The 23426-nt window shown below is 39.8% G+C and overlaps 1 pseudogene; it reads right to left on the bottom strand.

Annotated features, from left to right (window-relative positions):
• Positions 1-18965, bottom strand: part of LOC136129694 (large ribosomal subunit protein uL18-like) — a 33185-nt pseudogene extending 14220 nt beyond the window's left edge.
• Between the last annotated feature and the right edge of the window lie 4461 nt (positions 18966-23426).

The following is a 23426-nucleotide window of genomic DNA, read 5'->3' on the forward strand; positions in this document are numbered from 1 at the left end:
TTTGACTGGAAGAATCAACTTTGTGAAAATTTCTATACGACCCAAAGCAATCTACACATTCAGTGCAATCCCGATCAAACTACCAATGGCATTTTTCACAGAACTGGAACAAAAAAATTTCACAATTTGTATGGAAACACAAAAGACCCCAAGTAGCCAAAGCAATCTTGAGAAAGAAAAACGGAGCTGGAGGAATCAGGCTCCCTGACTTCAGACTATACTACAAAGCTACAGTAATCACGGTAGTATGGTACTGGCACAGAAACAGAAATATAGATCAATGGAACAGGATAGAAAGCCCAGAGATAAACCCATGAACATATGGTCACCTTATCTTTGATAAAGGAGGCAAGAATATCCAATGGAGAAAAGACAGCCTCTTCAATGAGTGGTTTTGGGAAAACTGGACATCTACATGTAAAAGAATGAAATTAGAACTCTCCCGAACACCATACACAAAAATAAGCTCAAAATGGATTAAAGACTTAAATGTCAGGCGAGACACTATCAAACTCTTAGAGGAAAACATAGGCAGAACACTCTATGACATAAATCACAGCAAGATCCCTTTTGACCCACCTCCTAGAGAAATGGAAATAAAAACAAAAATAAACGAATGGGACCTAATGAAACTAAAAGCTTTTGCACAGCAAACCATAAAGAAGATGAAAAGACAACTCTCAGAATGGGAGAAAATATTTGTAAATGAAGCAACTGACAAAGGATTAATCTCCAAAATTTACAAGCAGCTCATGCAGCTCAATATCAAATAAACAAACAACCCAATCCAAAAATGGACAGAAGATCTAAATAGACATTTCTCCAAAGAAGATATACAGATTGCCAACAAACACATGAAAGAATGCTCAACTCCACTAATTAATAGAGAAATGCAAATCAAAACTACAATGAGGTATCACCTCACACCAGTCAGAATGGCCACCATCAGAAAATCTACGAACAATAAAATGCTGGAGAGGGTGTGGAGAAAAGGGAACCCTCTTGCACTGTTGGTGGGAATTGATACAGTCACTATGGAGAACAGTATGGAGATTCCTTAAAAAACTAAATATAGAACTACCATGTGACCCAGCAACCCCACTACTGGGCACATACCCTGAGAAAACCATAATTCAAAAAGAGTCATGTACCACAATGTTCACTGCAGCTCTATTTGCAACAACCAGGACATGGAAGCAACCTAAGTGTCCATCGACAGATGAATGGATAAAGAAGATGTGGCATATATATACAATGGAATATTACTCAGCCATAAAATAAATGAAATTGAGTTATTTGTAGTGAGGTGGATGGACCTGGCGTCTGTCATACAGAGTGAAGTAAGTCAGAAAGAGAAAAACAAATACTGTATGCTAATACATATATATGGAATCTTAAAAAAAAAAAAAAAGAAGGTTCTGAAGAACCTAGGGGCAGGACAGGAAAAAAGACGCAGACATAGAGAATGGACTTGAGGGCACAGGGAGGGGGAACGGTAAGCTGGGACAAAGTGAGAGAGTGGCACGAACATATATACACTACCGAATGGAAAATAGATAGCTGGTGGGAAGCAGCCGCATAGCACAGGGAGATCAGCTCGGTGCTTTGTGTCCACCCAGAGGGGTGGGTTAGGGAGGGTGGGAGGAAGATGCAGGAGGGAGGAGATATGGGGATACAGGTACATTTATAGCTGATTCACTTTGTTATAGAGCAGAAACTAACACACCATTGTAAAGCAATTATACTCCAATAAAGATATTAAAAAATAAAATTTCTATGTATTCTTACACATTCATCATCAAAAACAGAAAACTGCTTTATAGTTCTTTGAAAAGGAAAAAAAAAAAAACCACCTTAATTCTGAAAATGAGTTTCAGAGGCCAAGTATGAAGAAGACAGAGTGTGAGTCACGTATGGAGAGAGAAAAAACTGCTCTTGCAAGAACCCACTCGTAAAATGTTAATATATGCGTAAGAAAATTGTGTTCCTTAATCTCTGAAGAAACACTTATCACTAAGAACCCTTTAATTCTTTTCCTGTGCTTGATTTATTAGCTTATGAAATTATGTTAATAACCTTCATGTTAATGGTTTGGGGACTCAAATGACCTGATTTTAATAATGAAGTAATTTATGCAATAAATGCAATCAGCATCTATGAATCTCGCTTAACACAACGGTATTGGTGATTAGCCAATGCTAAAACCAGTGACTGTCGGCGTGGGGCAATGCATGTGCTTCTGCAGAGAAAATAGATCCCGCTGATGGGTGATAGGCACAGAGGTAGGGGCAACTCAGGGCATGTGATGTGAGCTGCAGCTCTTAGCTGCAAAAGCTTTGGTAGCGAGGTTGAGCATGAATCCAAACTTAGTTTATGAACTGTAAAATGAGTCTGCTACTTCACTAACTATAGAGTAAATCTACATAGGACGTGTATCCATGACAAGGAACATTTGTATGTTTGTTGGAGTGGAGTGATCTGCTGGAAGGAAACTGGGGAGCCCAGAAAAGAACAGATGAAGGAATAGCCAACAGCTTCCTGGGTGAGAGCAGAGTGGCAGTGGGCGGAAGGCCTCCCGGGAGGTCGAGGGGACACCTAGGAGGAACGGAGGGTTCCCAGTCCTGTCATCAGAAAATCCACGTCTTAGAATAACCTGGGCGCTAGTGTTAGTCAACTTTGGCTTTTGAGAGTATTATGGTGAATTATCCTTTTTCTTTGCTTTGTTTTGTTTTTTGACTTTTTCCCATTCCCTTCAGATCTAAAGTGTAGAAACAACTAATTTATACCCTGATACATTCATCTAAGTGCAAAGGGCCACTTTAATCATGCTGGATAGGTGGGATTTTTCTCCTTTCTTTCTTCAGCGAATCCCCAAGAAACAAGTTTCCATTTCTTTCTCTTACGATTTAAATATTCCTCTTAAATGTTCTTTCTCCCTCCCAAGTAAAATCTCCTAAGCCATTGTCTGACTTCCTAGAAATAAAGACAGGTGTGGTCATCGCCTCCTCCTACTGGCTCTGCAAAACCCCAGCCAGGTGTGAGGAGGGCAAGGCTGTTGTGTAAGCCTGTGTTTCCAGCCGGGTGCAGACACACAGTGCGAACCTTCCAGAACCCTTGATCTTCACCCCGAATACTGACATTCGCAAGATATTTTTAAAAATGTTCAAAAACACTGTTGGTGTACGTGATAGAATGTTATACCTCCCCCTAAGAAAGTTTTACGTCAAATATGCCTTTGGCACAATGTTAAGTGAAAACAAAAAGCAAAATACTAAATTAGCTAAACTCTAAACTGTGACGTTGCAAAGATAGCACTGGCTTGGAAATCAGACTCCCTGGGTTCCTAACTCGGCTTCCATTCTCACTGCTTGTGAAATTGGTCAAGGTACTTGACTCTTTAAGAGAGACATATTTATTTCTATTTTTCTATATTTGAATGAATGGGCATTAATTTTATGACAAAATCATAAAGCACATAATTTTGGGAAATATATACAGACTACACCTTGTAAGAAGATAAATCTTCAGTAGAATTTTAGTTCTTCATCTCAGTTGTAAATTGGCATTTTATTGACTATGTTGAAAATGAGGGTCATCCAAACTCTCGTGTCTCATACGAAATCTAACCCAAACTCTACTCTCTGTTTCGGATTTGCATAAAGTTGATCACAATTTTACCATCCCAGAAAGCAGGAAGTAAAATGCCTTTCAGAGGCTTCACGTGCAATCTGCAGTCGGAGCCGCTCAAATAATTCCGTAATTTAGAAAATTACAAGTGATAATAATGCCGTGCTCATTGCAGCACCTAAGTCCTCAAATCTCTACTCACAGGTTGTCAAGCCAAGTACCATGCACTGCATTAATCCTCACCACTGAAAAGCAACCAGAAGTGTTGTCCCGTTTCACAAATAAAAATATCTGCTGAGAGACCTTGTACCTGCTTTGCCCGTGTCTTCAAGCACAAAATCTGGAATCTTGGTCCACGGTCATGGCTTCATCCATCAGCATTCTCAGTAAATACGGGCTTAACCTATGATATCACAAATAAATTAATTAATAAAATTGCAAGGACACCTTCTCTTTGGAGAAGAGATAACTCTTAAAGTTATGTAATCGATCTCTCTGCACGCAAAATTTTGAGGAATTTATTTTTTCTGTAGCCAGGAAACATTGTAAAAAGAAAGAAATCATACCTTTTTCCTCATATAAATGTAGAAAATAGAGATCTAAGCTAAGCCTTCCTTTGGCTCTAAGGAGTGGGCTCCAAGATGAGTACTTTTGATGGAATTCCATCCTACTGAGTTTTGATGTAATTCCACGGCTTCTAATATTGTTTCTAAACTCTTACCACTGTTACTTCAGGTGCCTTTCCCCCTCACCTGTTTGAGCTCTCAAACTCACAAAGACACTTTCTTGCACTTTGGTAGCAGCATCGTACCTTGCAAGGCATGAAGAAAAAAGTGATGGGTGTAGTAGTGGATGGGTTGGAAGTGAGGCTCGTCTCTCCCACTGTGCTTCCAATCTCTTCTCTATTTTGCCTCACGGGTACTCTCCACACTTTGAGGAACATTGACCAGATTATAGCCACTTCAACCATCTTGAGGGACTATTCAAAATGATCCCTTGGGTGGAAAAAAACAAAGGCTCTTTCCAATGCTGTGGTATTGAGAGATCCGTCATGTTGGGAGACACCGCTTCCTGTTGCACCGAGGGGTGTAGTCACCAACTCATCCCACTCTTCTGAGAGTAGCTCTGCTCCGGGTAACCTGGGAGTTTCTCACCTTCTGACTCCACGGTTTAAAACATGTTCGCTCTTCTCTGCTCTGAACTGAAGCATTTCTTTTACCACTCACAGCTGCTGTGTGATTTAAACAGGCCATAATGTCAAAGGAAATAAAATGAATTAAAACAAGAAAAATCAGTTCTTTAAATTTTAGCTCCATCTTTTTTAAAAAGGAAAGTATCAACCTTGATCCCATTCAGGCCAGGAAGGTAACACAAAGTGCCTCTGAACACATGCCTCTCTGGCTTTCTCCACATCTTACTGTACTCTTTTTGGCGGTGCAAAAACTCTGACTTGTTTTGTATTTAAACTGACTTAAAATGAACGGGTAACAAAAAAGAGACTTCCTCTTGCTAACAAAACTGTTCCTGGGATACACGAATATATTTTTACACCCATGGCCAGAAATAGATTATTTTTAAAATCCCAGTGTCTTTAAATAACTTAGAACCACAGTATTGTGGTTGAAAAGGTGGATTCTGGAGCCAGGATAACTTGAATACGAATCCTGCCTCTTTTGTAAGAGCTGGGTGACCTGGGCAATGATCTAACTCTTCAGCTCGCTCTTCTCATCTTTAAAATGGAGACACTAATCATACCTACCCCCCCCCCTTTTTTTTTTTGGTGGTGCCGTATGGCACGTGGGATCTTAGTTCCCTGACCAGGGATTGAACCCGTGCCCCCAGCATTGGAAGTGCAGAGTCTTAACCACTGGACCACCAGGGAAGTCCCATACCTACCACTTTTGATTGTAGTGCAGACCAACTGAATTTATACATATAAAGCACTTAGAACTATGTCTGGCATAGAGTAGACGTTCAACAACTGTTATCTATTATTTGTGTAATAATTATGCACCACACCCAGTCCCATTAATAAAAAAGGCCGTTCAGCCACTGTGACTCTAGAACAATTTCTGGGAATCTCCAAGTAGGATCAGGAACAAAGAAACTGTTTTGCCTCTCACATCCTCTCTAAAATACTTTTCTCTTTACTATTCAAAAATTCTTTTGATTCAGCACAATCTTGAAAAGATACTTATCAAGATAATAGTTCAAGGGAGTAGGTGACTTAATTATGATAATTGGAGTTAGCCAGATAAGCATTTGACACATACTGTTTAGTACCCTTAACAACTTTGGTTTAAGCCCTACATAATCAAAAACAATCAAAGCCAGTAGCTCTGTCAGCTTCTCCACAGAAACAAAAAGTCATCAGAGGCCAAAGGAAGTTAAGATATTTATCTTTTCCCTGTAAGAATTTCTCATCTCACATATAAACTACAGATTTCTGTCACGGCATCAAGCTTTAGCGAAATTAAGATATGGCTTGTGGAAGGAATTAAAAATTATTCACCCAAAGCAGTTTTGCAACGTTTTACGTGGGGGTGCGGTAAGGGCGGGGAACAGTCATTGTTTCTCCTACTTCTACCCCATCAAGATTATCCTCCAATCTGACATTTCTTAATCTGAGTTTATTTTCCAGGTCATTAATTTGATTTCTCAATGTTTTGCAGCCTTTAAATTTCTCAGTTAAAACAGCAACATCAACATCAATCATCATTTTCACTTCTTCCTTTTTTTTCCTTTTCTCCTGCCATCTTGATTTGCTTGCTTTGTTTAATCCTTTTTCCACCATTATTTCTGAATCCTTTTTCCATCACAATTTTTGACCTTTCTTTGCATCAGCCCAAGCTAAGTCAACTTAATAAATCAATTTTGAGTCTCCAAAGGGAGATAAATGAAATAGTGGGCAGGCCTATGTCCTGGATTGTGGAAACCAGAAGAATGACAACATGGAAGCATATGTTTATCTCTGCAGAATTTTTCCTGAAACACAACAAACTGGCTACCAACCAAACAGATAACATTACAAATGGAAAGCAGAAGATCTTCTAAGTGCACCATTCCATCAACAGATAGCTGCCTATCAACCCAAATTCTCTTTTAGCTGTCTTCAGGGCTATAGAGTTGAACCATGGGGATGTTTCTCTCACCACTGACCATGCTCTGGTCTGGTCTGGTTATAAATATAGAGGGCTTCTCTTTACATCTATTTTAGACAAATCAGATCTCCCAGAAAACTGAAATCTCTTAGGTGAACTAGGATTTAAATTCAGAAGAAAGAAAAATAAGAGGAGCGAAATTCCAGGAACTTAACTGACTCATTATCTGAAACGTAAGTTAAATTAGTTCAAGTGAATATACTTGAGTCCTAATATTGCAATTTAATAGTTTTACTGCCCAGAGTCACAAGCTGAGGCTATATGTGCACATTTGTTCAATATGTTTTGGTACATGTAAAACTTTGGCCACCTAGCCAAAGGGTAGCCTTATTGGGATTTTCTCTGGACACCCTCAGCTCTGAAATTGTCCACAACTCTCCACTATTCTTATTGTCTGGGGTCAGGGCAGCCCTGAGTATCTGACACTCACCTGGAGGTTTGCTGACTGCTCCTCGAAAACCATTCCAAAGCATTTCCATGGCTCCAGAACAGAACAGCTGCTTTCCTCTGCTATACATCCTGATATCTGATCGGCATTCTTCAGCCATTCAATAGAACCCTTCATAAGCATTGCTGTCATGTCTTTAGGCATTTCGAGCTTGAGCTGATGAGGTGTAGATGAAGCGTCTGGGTAGAGACAGAAAGGTGAATTAAGTTACAAAACATCTTTGCAAGGTTTTTGTTTGTATGCTTCTTTAATATACAATGCATTAAAAAAAATTCTTTAGATGGTTAGGTTTCCAAGCCTGCCTCTAAAAATTTATTTAAATGTTAAGGTAGTTGAATTGGAGTATTAAAATCATTTCCCATTATTTCTCTAGGAAAAACAATGAAATAGTCCTAACGGGGATATTGGAAGCAGGGTGAGAACTCTGCTTTTGCTACAGTCCTAGTCTTCAGAAGTGAATTTCCTTTAAATTTCTTTCCTCCTTTTCTTCTCAGGGACAAATGAATTTTCTCTTCCCTTTTCCTTTTTTCCTTCTTTTTCAGGAAGTGAGAGTGGATTTCTTCTTCCATTTTACGCCTCTCCAAACAATAACAGGACCCTCGGGGGTCCTGCCCAGCAGCCAGGACAGTAAATCTAATAGTGGACAGTGACAACAAGGCTCAAGAGAGAATCTTCCTACTGCCCTTTCCTTAACAAGGAATGTCCCATGTCAGCTGTGTAGTCCTTGGGGACCACAGGTAATAAAGAATAGTCATGGCAGGGACTTCCCTGGTGGTCCAATGGTTAAGAATCCATCTTGCAATGCAGGGGACGCCAGTTCGATCCCTGGTCTGGGAACTAGGATCCCACATGCCGCGGGGCAACTTAGTCCATGTGCCACATCTAGAGAGCCCACATGCTGTAACTACAGAGCCCACGTACTCTGGAGAGTGCACGCTACAACTAGAGAAGCTCTGCCACCGCAATGAAGAGCCCGCGCACTGTAACGAAAGATCCCGCTTGCCGCAACTAAGACCCAACGCAGCCAATAATTAATTAATTACTTAATTAATTAAAAAACCCAACTCCTTGGCAAAACTAAAGAGACAATACAAGAACAGTGGTTATCAGGGGTTTGGAGAGAGAGAGATGAATAGACAGAGCACAGAGGAGTTTTAGAGCAGTGAAAATACTCTGTATGATACTATAATGGTGGATACATGTCATTATACTTCTGTTCAGACCCACAGAACGTACAACACCAAGAGTGAACCCTAAGGTAAAGGACGGACTCTGGGTGATTATGATGTATCAATGTAGGTTCATCATTTGTAACAACTGCATCACTCTGGTGGGGGAATGTTGATAATGGGGAGGCTATGCGTGTGTGAGGACAGGAAGTATATGGGAAATCTCTGTACCTCCGTCTCAATTTTGCTGTGAACTTTAAATTGCTTTTAAAAAGACACGGAAGTCTTAATGTTTTAAAAGAGGGGAAAAAGGAGGGAAAAGAAATACAGTAGAGCAATTCTGAAAAGAAAAAAAAAAAGCCACCAACAACAGCTTAGCACTTTCAAAACATACCCCCACCCATCATCACACTTAATGCTCACGTTAACCTTGCAGGGTAGGTGTGATTTCCACCCCCATCTTACAGAGAAGGTAACAAGCTCTGAGAGGGTGAGTTAAACAAGGTCACTTGGTTCCCAAGTGGTAGCTAAATTCTTTTCACAATATCAAAGACAATTGTCTTTAACGTGCAGTTGTCATCAATTATACTTCAAGAAAGCTGAATGTAATTGTCTTAGTAGCACAAGTAGAGAGACACAGTATAAATTTCTTTTAACTGTTAATAATCAACTTGCCTTTGTATGTTTAAGGCAAAGTGACTGAAATTTAAGAAGTATTTGTCCTTTTTTCTTTTAAGCACCCTGTATTTTAAAGCTTATTATTCTGTTTTATTCATTTAAATGTTAAAGGCTTGAAAAATTGAAAAGCATACCTATCAGTGTATAAAATAAGGATTTTTTCCGGAAACCTAAGAATGAGCATTAGGAATTTTATCAACATAATTTATTCCATTAATAAATTAAGGGGAAAATATAGGACTGTACCAATATATGACAAAAGAGTAATTGATATAATTCAGTAAGCATTCATGATGAAATCTCTAAGTAAAATAAAAATAGAAGATTTTAAAACAAGATAGAATATTTACTGGAAGCTAACAATGAAATACTAAAGAAATTTCTGTTAAAATCAGAAATAAGATAGAGCTGTCCATATTGCCACTATTCTTCAGAATGTGTTTTGGAGGCAGCTAAAATTCGTGGGGGCGTGGCCAGAGAAAGGGGTAGCTCCACAGAGCTGGGGCCCAAGAAAACTGGATGGCCACTCCCTCAGATCCTGGGCCAAGAACTGAGAAGCACAGGTACAAAGCCTGAATCTGTGAGTTCTGCTGCTGGGAAGCTGAGAGCTGAACAGAGTTATTAGCGAGCACACAGAGTTTGGAGAATCTGGGATTGTGGCCCAGCCAGAGTGGACACTCCTCACTGAAAACATCAGGCATCCAACTGAAACCCTAGAAAAGCCATATCTTAGTAAAATTTATGTCCTAGAATAAAAGCCATTCCCTAGGACTTAGGGCAAAAATAGTAATAGACTATTCTAAGAAACCTTAAAACAAAGTCTGACTAGATCCAGATCTACCAATTATGTCACTATTCAATACCACCAAAACAAAACTTATCACCCTTTAAAGGGAGACAACATAATCACTTCTCCCTATGTATCATCTACAATGTCCAGCATGCAATAAAAAATTATTAAGCCTGCAAAGAATCAAGGAGAAAAAATGGAAACAGACCTTGAAAGACCCAGATGTTAGGATTAGTATATGAGGATTTTAAAACACCTATTATAAATATCCTTAAGGATATGAAATAAAGCATGAATAACTATGATGTAAGAGGTGGGGAATCTTAGACAATATATAAAAGCAATAAAAAAGAGCCAATGGATATTAAGCTGAAAAATATAAAATCTTCAATAAAAGATCGCCTGGATAAGCAATTTGCTATTAAATAAATTGGACGCGACAGAAGAAAGATCAGTGACCTTGAAGACAGCTCAATAGAAAATGTCCAAGTTGCTGAACATGAAAAAAGTTTTTGAAATAAAAACAAAGCCTCAGTGACTTGTGGGACAATATAAAGTGATCTAACACAGTGTTAAGTGGAGATGAAGAAGGAGAGGAGAGAGAAGAGAAAAAAATATTTAAGCACTAGTATCTGAGAATTTTCCACATTTGATGAAAGACATTAAGAAAATCATAGTTCAGTATATCACAAAGTACTAAAAATCAAGATAAATTATAAAGCACTCAGAGGAAAAGAAAAACACTGTGTGTCAGGGGACAAAGATAAGAATTATGAATGACTACTACTCACAGGAAACAATGAAGGTCAGAAAACAATCTAATGGTATGTGTAAAACACAGAGAGAAAACTGTCAACCTAGAATTCAACAGCCAGTGAAAATGTCCTTCAATAAATGAGGTTTAAAAAAATATTTTTGGAGAAAAGAAAGCTAAAAGAATTCATAACCAGCAGATCCTCACTTCAAGAAATTCTTAAAGGAAGTTCTTCAGACTGAAGAGAAATGACAACAGATGGAAACTCAGTTATACAGAGAGAGGTCACTACCACCACCCTTAGTAAATACGTGGGTACATTTTGAAAAGCCTGCTTTCTTATGTTTTAAATTTCTTTAAAACAAAATTGATCATTTAAATTAACTATAATAACATTTTGTTGTGGATTTTTATAACGTAAATAGCAGCAAAATATATGACAATTCATGAAGAATGGAGTGGCAACATATGGAGTGATACTACTGCAAGATTCTCATATTTTACCTGAAGTGGTAGTGGACTATGACAAATTAAGAATGCATAATAAAATCCCTAGAGCAACAGTTTAAAAAAATATACAAAGAGGAATACCTAAAAAGTCAATAGACGTCCAACAAATGTTGCATCACGATTGGGTATTCATATGCAAAAGTTAACTTCTGTCCATACAAAAATTAACTCAAAGTGGGTCACAGATCTAAATATAAAACCAAAACTCTAAAATTTATAGAAGAATACATAGGAGAAAACCTCTGTGACCCTGGGTAAGGCAAAGATTTCTTAGATACAACAACGAAAGCAAGATCCCTAAAAAGACAAATTGATAAATTAGACATAATCAGAAATGGAAACTTCTGCCATTTATGAGAAGATAATGAAGAAGATGAAAAGACCAGCTACAAACTGGGAGAAATATTTGCAAACGATGTCCGATAAAAGATTTGTATCCAGAAAATATAAAGAACTCTCAAAATTCAATAACAAGAAAATAACCCAATTTTAAAAAATGGTCAAAAGATTTGAACACATGCTTCGCCAAAGAAAATAAGCAAATTTTAAAAAAATGTTCAACCTTCATCATTAGGGAAATGCACATTAAAACCACAATGAGATGCCACAAATGTCTATTAGAATGGCTAAACTTATAATGACCATATCAGTGTTGGTGAAGATGTAGAGTACCTGAAACATTCCTACACTGATGATGGCAATATAAAATGATGCAACCACGGGAAAACAGTTTGACAGTTTTTTAAACATATACCTGTTGTAGGATTCAGCCATTCTACTACCAGATATTAACCCAAGAACAAAGAAAGCGTGTGTCAATACAAAGACTTGCACACAAATGTTCATAGAAATTCTATTTGTAATGGCCCCAAACAACACAATCCGAATGTTCATCAGTAGATGAATGGATAAACAAATGGAATACTTCTCAGTAACAGAAAGTAACGAACTATTGATATACTCAGGTATAAGGATGAACCAAAATTCCGTATGCTGATGAAAGAAGCCATACAAAAACGAGTATATAGAGTATGATTCCATTTGTATACAATTCTAAAAAACGCAAACTAATCTACAGTGACAGCATATCTGTAGTTACTGCCTGGGGTTAAAAGAAAACAGGGAGGAGAAGAGATGGGGAGAAAGATTATAAAAGGAGCACTGAGGAAATTTCAGGAGTGATGGACACGTCTATCATCTTGGTTATGGTTATGGCTTTGCAGGTGTATACATATGACAAAACATAAAATTGTACACTTTAAATATGTATAGTTTATTGTATGTCAAATATGCCTTAATAAAGCTGTTTTTTTAAAAAGCCAATAGAGGAAATAGAATACTAAAAAATATTTTATTAACTCCAGAGAAAGTAGGAAAGGAGAAATAAAAATTAAACATTTCCACTAATCAAAATGTACCATTGAAAAAAAAAAAAAAAGTACCATTAAGAAAATACAAAGGGAAGTCACAAGAGAAAAATTATGTATATATAAATAGATAAGTAGATAGATATACATATCTCAAGGGGCTTGAATGCAAAATACATAAAATCCACTACAAATTAACATTTTAAAAAAGAAAAAATTATTTTCAGGGCTTCCCTGGTGGCGCAGTGGTTGAGAGCCCGCCTGCTGATGCAGGGGACACGGGTTCGTGCCCCGGTCCGGGAGGATCCCACATGCCGCGGAGCGGCTGGGCCCGTGAGCCATGGCCGCTGAGCCTGCGCGTCCGGAGCCTGTGCTCCGCAACAGGAAAGGCCACAACAGTGAGAGGCCCGCATACTACCAAAAAAAAAAAAAAGAAAGAAAGAAAAACTTATTTTCAAATGGGCAAAATGCTTAGACACTTCACCAGAGTAGATTAAAATGATAAAAGAAAAACATATGAAGGAGTGTTCAATTTTCCTAGTCAACAAAGAAATGCAAATTAAAACCACAATGAGAAGCCACTCATTCCACTAAAAAAATGGTAATTAAAAAGACTAACAACCATCAAATACTGGCAAGAATGTGCAGTGATTGGCATGCTCAGACCATTGCTGGGTATATAAATCGTACAACTCCTATGGAAAAAAAAATTTGTTGGCTTCCTATAAAGTTAAAAATGTACCTCCCTATGACTCAGCAATTCCATTCTCAGTATTTAACTCAAGAAAATAAAAACACACATCCACAAAAGACATGCACAAGAATGTTCATTGTAACTTTATGCATAATCCCAAACTCACCCTAAAGTCCATCAGCAGAAGAATGGACAAAGAAACTGTGGTCTATTCATACAATTGAAAACTACCAACCAACCTAAAGAGAAAAACTACTAAAACGTGTGACAACATGGATAAATCTTAAACCCATTTTGTCATGCTGAAGAAGTCAGACACAGAAGAGAATATACCATATGATTTCGTTTAAATGACATTTAAGAACAGACAAAAATAATCTGCTGTGATAGAACAGGATGTGCTTCTTGAGAGGGATTGACGGCAACATGGCACGAGCAAACTTTTTAGAGTGGTGAAAATGTACATCTTTATTGGGATGTTTATTTACACACAGATGTGTAGGTCTGTCAGAGGTCATTGGACTTACACTTATTTACTGTGCATTTTACTCTATATAAATTTTGCCTAAATTAAAAATAAAACTCAAGGAAATCATAATGAATTAGTGAATTCAAAATCTGAGTAGAACTTTATTCTGAGTATCACACAAAAGGATGAGATCTAAAATATAAAATAAATATTACAAATGTAGCCAAATATTATCATGTTAAATCAGGATGCTGGGTATATGGGGTGTCTGAAATGTTAGCGTCTGTGTTTTTCTGCATGTATAGAATATTTCAAATTAATTAAAATCAATAAAATATGATGAAGTTAAAATGTCTCTCCAATCTTAATTGCATCCTTACAGTCAGACTTGGATCGGAGATCAACAAATAATGTCATTGTTTTAAAAGATCCCATAAAAGAGAAATGCAAGTTTATTGACCCATGATTTCTGATTTAAGAGTCATTTTTCTATTGCTACTTAACAGTACAATATATTGCCTTCCTCTCAAACCAAGATGTCAGTTTCCTAATTCCTTAGGTTTGTCACAGTACTGTAAATCCAACGAGCCAATATTTCATCAGATGAGTTGGGAGCACAATTTCTGCACTGTCTTCCGTTTCCGTTTTGCTTTTGAAATTTGGGCATCTGACTGTTCCAATCAACTGAAAAAAACATAGCCAAGTTCCTTAGGCGATTTACTCTTGCATTTTAAATGCAAAGAGCTTTCTAAGTGAACTGATACTATTGTTTACAATGTCATTCAATTGTCATCATTAAATTTCACTCAATCGCCCTACTAGAGGGACCAGATTCTTTAAAAATTTCATTTCGTACATTTCTCACACGGAGGCGACATTTTAAAGAATCAACTGCGTAATTAGTGTTCTTACTTTATTACTACACCAATTAGTGTCCATGGAGTTCTCAGAGGGTGGGTGGTAAATCAGTCTAGTAATATCTGATTCCTTCAACAAATTTCAAGTGCTTTATATAAAAAACAGACTCTATTCTAGATGGGAGGTGACTACAAAACTATAAATGATACAACCCAGGACTTTCCAATTAGAAAAAGACATGACGTTCACACGAATAACTATGATGCCCGAATAGGAAAAATGACCGAAGAGGTGTAAGGAAAGGGTTTTTGGAATTCGAAGAAGAAGGGAAAACATTCTGGCAGCTGGGAGGAGAGTGGGTTATCAGGAAAGAGTTCTTAGGGGTAATGATGTTTTAATAAGGTTTTTAATGGTGAGGATTTCAGTAGATGGGTAGAGGGAGGGAGGGAGTTTGAGGGGCATTTATAGAGTAGCGCAGATGCATTTGGCTGGGGACCCTGAAGTGGTAAAGATCCAGATTGCAATTAGGTTGAAACAGAAAATAAAAATGGAACAAGATTGTGTACAATGCTTTTGGCTGCAAGTAGCTGAAAGGCTGACTCTGATTTAAAATAGAAAATTGTATCATATTAATATAACAGGGTCTCCAGAGGCAGGGAAGACTTGAGAGTTAGTAGTTGCTTCAGCAGCTTGGGGATGCCATTAATGACCCAGGTTCTTTCTATCTCTCTGTTCTTCTTGGGGTTGGCTTACTTCCAGGAAACCCAGTCAAACATAAAGCATCCAAAGACAGACTTCGCTTCTCCCTAAGACCCTCTCAAAAGCAAGGAAACTTCCAGAGGCCTCTGACACACTTCTCCTCACATCTCATTGGCCAGAACTGTGTTATAAGCACATTCCTAAACCAGTCACTAGCAGGGGGATTTGGATTATTCTTAGACCAACCAGAGCCTCCCTCTTCCCCTGAGACATATTTCCAAGTGTTGGATAAAGGGAGATCTAAGAAAAATAAGGGTCATCTTAGGATAAAGGAAGGAGGAAAAGAAATGGATACCAGATGGAAAAAACTAACATCCACTAAGGGGACCAACACTTGTCACATGCCTTCTATGTATGGGCATAGGCCTGCTATGTATTTTGGTTTAACACGTGTGGATCTGGATAATGAAGAGCTTTTGCAAGGGCCAGGCTGAGATAGCTGGACTTCATTCCACAGACATGAAAAGACTTACGGATTTTGAGCAGGGAAACGATATAATCAGAGAATGATATTTAGAGACTTAGAAGAAAGAGGTTGTGAAAATGGAGAAAATGCACATGTACCTGAAAGTAGTATGACTACTTGTCAAAAAAAACCCAATGTCAAATGTTCACTAGCTTCCCTTACTTTCCATTTTTAGAGGCACCCCTTCCTCCATCCTTCTGCCTGGCATTTGGTCAAAATAACTGTACAAGTTAAGCTTTACCATCATATGAAGCAAATCTGAGATGCAAACAGGATGGAATGGAGATAAATAACCAATAAAGTCCCATGCTACTTCAACTGTCATCCTTTAAAAGCAATAAAGAGTCCGTGTCTGTGCCTCTGGCACAGATCCTAGTTTTGAGATTCTGCTTTTATTTACTTTGTGGTGTGTTTAGCTCCCCAAGTTGAGCTTCCACCTCCTTCTATACTTTCTGAGCTCAGTTCTTCCAACTCTATTCATTCCAATTCCTATTGTCCATTTTACTCTTGCTGTTAAGACCTTCCCAGGAATGTCCTGTGGTCCTTCCATGTAACTTATAAGGTCTCTCTCCTCGTTTTCATTTGGGTTTTTCAATACACCACCTAGCCACTTCATCCAAATACACAATATCCTTGCTTTCTATAAACCGGAGTGAGTGAGATTATTTAAGTGCATTTTAATTTCTCAATCAAATCTCTGAACTCACTTTTGGGAGTCAATATTTGTATCTTTTACCACCAGACTTTTGAAGGGTCCAAAATATCACAGGATTAAGTTTAGAGCTTAAGTCACTAAAGGTGCTCAAATATTGACAGACAGAAAAGGCCGTGAGAAATGATGCTGTTAACTCAACTCTGAGGTGGTGAGTAACTGTCAAAATAACATGTGGAGTGCCTCTGACCTCATTTGCAGTCAGAGGTATGTCAGTTACATCTCCTTTATATCCTAGAGCCTCGTGAGAGAGGTCCCTTCTCTCTCGCTTTCTCTTTTCTGTGGTGGCTCCTGCCCTGGGCCCGTCCCAACTGGGGACTGGGGATTCACCAGTGGTGTCCTCCCTAAGGGAGAAAGGGATCAGGGAGCAAGAGTCAATGCCAGGTCTAGGAGGAACCCTTTTACTCCCTCTACTCCTTTTCCATGTCCCCTAAAGCAATCCCATAAGCACTTGTAACTTGCTGGTAGCATGAGGAAACAGTTTGTGGTGTTCCCAAGGGGATAAATTCTGGGGGGGCTGGGAATGACTAATGGCCATGGAAAGAGAAACAGGACAGCCAACCCCAAGGTCAATGAAATAAAAGCCTAACTAGGGAACTGGGAGATTTTTCCTGATCAAGGTCTGACTTCAGGGTTTGCAAACATAGGACAACCTGCAATATGGTCTCATCTCAAACTCATCAGTCTTTGCCCAGCCCCCCAGCAGCAGATGGAGTGACTCTATCCTGCAGAAGGATGGTCCCACTCAGTGCCACTGCCCTGAGGGCAATGCATTCCTACCATCCCATACTGGAGTTGTGAACAGATTTCCCCCAGTGGAAAATGCTACACGGGAAAGGTGGGTTTTCTGTGCTCCTGAGACTGGACTGTGTTGAAGGTACGCATAGTCTAGAAGTCGAAATGCAGAGTCAAACCCACTGTCCCAAACCACGTAACACATTAGCTTCAGATCCCCGACTAGAACTCAGTTTCCCAACTACCAAACTAGCCCTATTTCACGACGACTCCATTATGAGTGAACTGGGTTTTTCAGAGTGAATCTGAGGTCTTGAATGCTTCCGCTTACATAATTTATATGAGAGGGAAAAGCACGTGGAATTTCAAACGATCAGTTCTGCTAACATTATTAATAGGGCAGGGGACATCCTGTACCGGACTTTCAGCTTTCTGTGTCGGCCTTTTCCTCTAAATGCCTCTAGCATGTCTTCCTAGTATTGAACAAACATCAGTTCTGCCTAGGTCATGGATTTTGTCAATATGAATTGAAAATGTGCTGGCTTTTTTTTTTTTTTTTTATCATCACTAACAGCTTTCTTAATTAACCTGCTGATAGAATCAACAGCACAGTTCACCATTCGCTGTTTGCTCTCCAGCCACTGTGGAGTCAAGATGCTCTTTGAAAAGTACAGAACACTTGCCTGAGGTTGTTTTGTTTTCCAGAAAGAAAAGGGGACAAAAAACCCAAACCCTCACAACCACAGTGAATTTGACTTAATTGCTAAAACTTCCTTCTGATTGTTTTGCCCCCGAGTAATGGCCCTTCCTTAACTAATAACTTTAATTATAGCAACCACTAGTTATAAAAGTGTACCTTTTCTCTTGACTTGGTTTGTGCCTGCAAAACTTCTAATTATGAAACCAAGGATCAGCAAGTCCCCTTCCTGGGTTTTCATTAAGTAGGATGCTGGGTCCAGGAGTTACACATATTGCATATTTCATGCTCTGTACCTCAGGCTGTTGTGGTTGAAGTCAATCTGTGGCTTTGTCTTGAATGTTTTCCTTGACACATGCGATGACTACAAAGCAAAAACAGGATCCTAATTCTCAAAGGACTCATCTTCAGAGAATAACAAAGTTGAGGATACTGTGTACCCTCTTCAAGTTGAATGTAGATTTCCCAGTGAAACCTAAATTCTTCATTTCATCTCAAAAAGTTTACTGGGATGGTACAGTTACTGTAAAAAAAAAAAAATTAAAAAGCTGTTTTACGTTTAAGGCACCCCAAAATTCCAATATGAGGCTGTTCTCTGGCTCTGTACCCACAACACTTTCATCTGATTATGAAGAAAATAAACTTTTTCTGTACTTCAGGCTACTGTCGGTATTCTTGTTACGGGATGGTTAAAGGCCATGTTGGGCCCAGTCACAATGAAAAATTACTTAAATGATCTATTTCAGCTGTGTTATTGCCAGGTAAGGATGATCTCGTGTTTGATGACACATATTCAGTGGTTGATTGTGCAAGAAATGGTGATGTTTTTCTAGAATGTTTTGCTCCTTACTCATCAATCCAGCTTGCTTTCCCCACGCTGTTTGCAAAGCTGCCCTTTCTCTTTGAAAAATCACTCAGCAGTCTCAGAGGCACTCCCACTTGCTGGCTCTTCTGTGATGCTGTGGGGTGGACATTCTCACTCCCAGCCTCACCCCCACCCCCAGGCAGTCTGTGGTTGGCCCTCACTTTCGTATCCAAGCTGGGAGAAGCAGGAAGGGCAGTTCTGGGCATGTGGCCGCCATATGTGGAGAGCTGATCGCTGGGTGGGTGGCTCTGCACTATCTATCCCTTCTGTCGTGATGATGGACACCCCCCTAGCCACACACCACCAGAATTTCCCATAGCCTCAGCTGAAAACTTGGATCCTGACAAAATGATTTCTAGCCAGGGACTGTATCTGCTTCACGGGATGCTGACTACAAAAGCTGCACTTCTCAGAGTTCTTTCCCAGTCCCTCCTTTTGGGTCCCTCCCTTCTCTTACTGTTGCTCATTGTTTACAGAGACGTGCCATGTGAAACGGGTATCTGGGTAAATCAGAATTGTTAACTTTTATTTTTTAACAAAAGTAGGTCATTATTTAAAATTTGCAATCTCGTCTCTATCCTAGAGATGGCGAGTCCTCTTGGAGGTTTCCATGGCTCTGGGAAGAATAACTTTAATGTAAAGTAAGTAGGTATCCACAAACTAGTCTCTGCTGGATTGGAGGAGACTGACTGAGGTCTGCTGGCAGGAAAAGACACCAAGGGCCTCCAGAGGGGGTCTCAGCATCATGGCAAAGGGAGAGCCTAGAAATGTAACCCCAACTCCACAAGAGCAGAGTGATGGAGATGTGGTTCTGGTGTAGGGTGGATAACGTGGGTGTACTGGGGTGGTGGGAACAGCCAAGCAAGGAAATGTAAACCAAGAGCTGTGGACCCTGAGAATGTGCTCATCATCCTGTCCTAAAGAGCCACTCGGCACAGAGATCTGGACCAGCAATGGCATCGTCACAGGAGAGGATGGGAGCCCTGAGCGGTGACCACGTGGGTCTACAGGAAGGCAGTGACGGAGCGCAAGCAGCCACAAGAGGGCCACCTCATGGACGGGTCACGTATGGCAGCTCCCTCGCCAAGAGGGGTTTATTACCAGAACTAAGTAATCTGGATCCCTTAGAGAGATTGGGTATCCTGTCAATCTCTGGAGGCCCAAGCTAGATTGAACTTAAAAATCATAAATGCTGGAGAGGGTGTGGAGAAGAGGGAACACTCTTGCACTGCTGGTGGGAATGTGAATTGGTACAGCCACTATGGAGAACAGTATGGAGGTTCCTTAAAAAACTACAAATAGAACTACCATATGACCCAGCAATCCCACTACTGGGCATATACCCTGAGAAAACCATAATTCAAAAAGAGTCATGTACCAAAATGTTCATTGCAGCTCTATTTACAATAGCCCGGAGATGAAACAACCTAAGTGTCCATCATCGGCTGAATGGATAAAGAAGATGTGGCACATATATACAATGGAATATTACTCAGCCATGAAAAGAAACGAAATTGAACTATTTGTAGTGAGGTGGATAGACCTAGAGTCTGTCATACAGAGTGAAGTAAGTCAGAAAGAGAAAGACAAATACCGTATGCTAACACATATATATGGAATTTAAGAAAAAAAAATGTCATGAAGAACCTAGGCGTAAGATAGGAATAAAGACACAGACCTACTAGAGAACGGACTTGAGGATACGGGCAGGGGGAAGGGTGAGCTGTGACAAAGCGAGAGAGAGGCATGGACATATACACACTACCAAACGTAAGGTAGATAGCTAGTGGGAAGTAGCCGCATAGCACAGGGAGATCAGCTCGGTGCTTTGTGACCGCCTGGAGGGGTGGGATAGGGAGGGTGGGAGGGAGGGAGATGCAAGAGGTAAGAGATATGGGAAGATATGTATATGTATAACTGATTCACTTTGTTATAAAGCAGAAACTAACACACCATTGTAAAGCAATTATACCCCAATAAAGATGTTAAAAAAAAATCAAAAGGATGTGGCTTCATATGTATCCAAGGTGGGACTCCAGTCATTCAGGCTAATTTAGAACCAAAAAGGACTACAGAGATCAATTAGTTCTCATCTTGCAGAGAAGAACTAATCAAGTCCAGAGTAATTTACCCCCGTTGCAAAGTAAGTAGTGGGTAGAGTTTCCATAGAAGACACAGACGTGACTGCCAACCCAGTGTCCTTTCCACTGTCATAAATGCAAATCCCAATAAATACGGTATTATTTGCTTTAAATACTCTGAGATTTAGGAAGGTGCAAACTTGAGCTCCAACTTTGGAATTCTGAGACTAAGCCTGACTTTTCCAGTTTCACGCTTTGGGAATATATGTTATCAGGTTTTCTCTAGTAACTAGGAGAGCCTAGAGATTTCTTGGTAAGGTAACTACAGAGATGGAACTCTTTATTTTTGACCCTAATTCCAGATCTCTCTCCTGAGCTCTCGTCCTTTATATGCAGCCACCAACACAACATCTCCATCTAGATGATCAAAGCATAAAGCATCTAGATTTAAAGCATAAAGAGTCATCTCAGTCTCCACCCAACCAGCCCTCTCGCCCCCAAACAAAATTCTGTTCCTCCTCCTGAGTTCTCTGTTAAAGGAAGGGCACCACCAGCTTTCTCCTCAGCCATACACAGTCCTACACATTCCAGCTCCTAAAAAATTATTTTATATCCTCTTTTCTCTTCCCACGGCTATGACAGTACTATAGGATCTTATACCATCTTCCACCTGGACTGTGATAATTTCCTAATTGGCCCCTTGGTTTTTCATCCCATTCCAGATCTTAGTGGCTCTGTGGTCCATCAAGATAAGCTCCAAACCCCTTTGCATGCAAGGAGCGCCTGTCATTTTATTTCATTCAGGTCTTATTTCACACAGTCCACCAGCCATCTCCCCAAACACCGTGTCCCAGCGATCCCAAGCTCTCAGAGTTGCTGACTAGTCAGCAATTTTTCATGCCCTCCTCGCTCATCATGAGTCCCCCCACCCCACCACCTGGGAATGTCCCTCTGCCTTTTCTCCAGGTGACCACTTACATCTTTGAAGACTCAATTCAAGTACCACCTTGTCTATGAAGGTTTTTCTAACCTGTCAATTCCACAGGGTAAAGATGAACATACAACCTTTCATGTCCTGACTGAACCCTTTTTAGGTGTCTATCCTAGGCCTTTTAACATTGCGGGGTAATTATTTTGTCCATGTCCGTCTCTCCTCCATGGTGTCAGGGACAACTTGATGGTAAAAAGCACGTCTTATTTATCTTTGATTTTCTAGTAGCAAGCACAGTGCCTCGTATATAGTAGACACCTGATAAGTGTTTTCAGAAGGAAGGAAGGAAGGAAGGGAGGAAGGGAGGAAGGGAAGGAGGAAAATAGATATTGTCACAAAATATTATTGTTCCATTTTTTATTATTTCCAGAAAGAAAGGCACGTGGTAAAACTTTGACCACTATTTCTGTAAAACACTGATGCTAATTACCAAAGGCAGTTCAGGAATTCAATTAGGAGTGTTAACAAAGATAAATACTTATTCGTTTTCATATTGTATGATGTGGCCATTGGTGAGATACCTCAATCCTAAGATTTAAAGTTAGTGACTATAGTGGATACTGTTTTTCTGTCTAGATGCCCTTCCTATGTTGGAGAATTCTCCTATGTATAAGTCTTTTGGGGAGGCATAGCCCCTGCTCCTCTATAGTAGCTGCAGAGGTGGGGTACCCACATTCCCAGCATCCTTGCCAGCCAAGGTACAGACTTAAGTGTGCACAGGGCTTACCAGGTAGACGTACGCATAAGGAAGAGAAGCTGATGGTAACGAGATGTGGGGACATAGGATAATTCTTTTCTAGTGGTGGTAATGGTACCAGCGGCATCAGAATTCAGCACCAGCAGCCACATGGACCACAGGGACTGGCAGGTGGCAGCAGCATCCCCACTGGCCCATTCTGCAGAGGGATGTTAGCCAAAAATCTGATGCATTGCCTCCCTCTGACTCTGCCCAGGTCCTGAGCCTGGCCCTTCAGCTGTCCTAGTAGTTCTCTGAGTCACAACTCATCTTTTCAATAAATTCCTCAGCTGCTTATAGTCCTTTCTGTTCCAACTAACAAACCCAAGAAGATCCAGAAGTCCTGGGTGATTCATAAGTGCTCCTGGCTTCAGTGACTTGGGTCTACTAGTGTGCATGATTTCTATGAGCCTGGTCGGTACCGTATCTCATCCACTGGTGAGTCAATGGTTAGTTCACTCCACATTATTACAGGGATTTTTCTAGACAGATTATTTTCCAGAAGAGCCTCATTGGGGCAGGTTTCTTCCCCTAAATCACACCCCTATGTGTTAGTACAGTGCCTGGCATATAAAAGATACTGGATAAATACTTGCTGAAGGAACTAATGAATGAATATTTAAACCCAGGGGACCGTTACCTAATTTTACTATATCAAATCGGTATTAAGATAAAGTCCTACCGAAAGAAACTAGATGGTCTTTGAAGATTCTCTTCCTACGTGTGATTTGATGATGAACCCACTCAGGAATAATGCTGGTAGATATTCTAGCAACCAGTTCAATTCAACAAATACTTATTGATCCTTATTGATCATTTCTTGGAGCTGTTCTAGGTGTTCATGCTCAGGTTATGGCTC

The sequence above is a fragment of the Phocoena phocoena genome, chromosome 10, assembly GCF_963924675.1.
Source record: "Phocoena phocoena chromosome 10, mPhoPho1.1, whole genome shotgun sequence".
In the NCBI taxonomy this organism is placed as follows: Eukaryota; Metazoa; Chordata; class Mammalia; order Artiodactyla; family Phocoenidae; genus Phocoena; species Phocoena phocoena.